Below are 1,112 nucleotides of genomic sequence, written 5' to 3'. Positions count from 1 at the left end.
AGCTGGTGGTGGTGTGTGGGGAGAGTAGGGTAGGCGTAAGATAAGGGATCAGCCTCAGAAAGAAAATATTTCCATGCCTGTTATACAATGTCGAGTTAAATTTAAATTTCAGATGAACAAATTTTTTTTAGTGTAAGTGTGTCCCATGCAATATTTGGGACATATTTATACCAAAAAAAAAAAAAAAAAAAACTAAACCCACTGCTGTTGAGTTGATCTTGACTCATAGAGACCCTATAAGACAGAGTAGAACTGCCCCATAGGGTTTCCAAGAAATGGCTAGGCTTGTAGATTCGAACTGCCGACGTTTTGGTTAGCAGCTGAATACCTAACCACAGCACCACCAGGGCTCCATTTACACAAAATTATATTTTTTTAACAATTATTTTCTTTTTGTTGTTGTGAAAATATACAGAGAAAAACATATTCAATTTGACAATTTCTACGTGTACAATTCAGTGACATTGATTACGTTCTTCGAGTTGTGCAACCATTCTCAACCTCCTTTTCCAAATTGGTCCTCCCCCATTAACATAAACTCTCTACCCCCTAAGCTTCTTATCTAACATTTTGAGCTGCTATTGTCAATTTAATCCCACATAAACAGTTTATTAAAGAGTACAATGTTCAAGGCTGACATTCTTTAGTAATTAGCTAAGCTATTGTTTGGTACCAGAAAGATGCTTACTTGTGTTTTATTGACTATGCAAAGGCATTCGACTGTGTGGATCATAACAAATGATGGATAACATTGTGAAGAATGGGAATTCCAGAACACTTAATTGTGCTCATGAGGAACTTGTACCTAGATCAAGCGGCAGTCTTTTGAACAGAACGAGGAGATACTGAGTGGTTTAAAGTCTGGAAAGGTGTGTGTTAGGGTTGTATCCTTTCACTATACTTATTCAATCTGTATGCTGAGCAAATAATCCAAGACGCTAGACTAGATGAAGAAAAAAGGGGAATCAGGATTGGAGGAAGACTCATTAACAACCTGCATTACGCAGGTGACGCAACCTTGCTTGCTGAAAGTGAAGAGGACTTGAAGCACTGACCGATGAAGATCAAAGACCACAGCCTTCAATATGGATTACACCTCAACATAAAGAAAA

Source organism: Trichechus manatus, unplaced genomic scaffold (genome assembly GCF_000243295.1).
Source record: "Trichechus manatus latirostris isolate Lorelei unplaced genomic scaffold, TriManLat1.0 scaffold00328, whole genome shotgun sequence".
Lineage (NCBI taxonomy): Eukaryota > Metazoa > Chordata > Mammalia > Sirenia > Trichechidae > Trichechus > Trichechus manatus.
The sequence above is the reverse complement of the archived record's forward strand: the minus strand, read 5'-3'. Positions refer to the sequence as shown.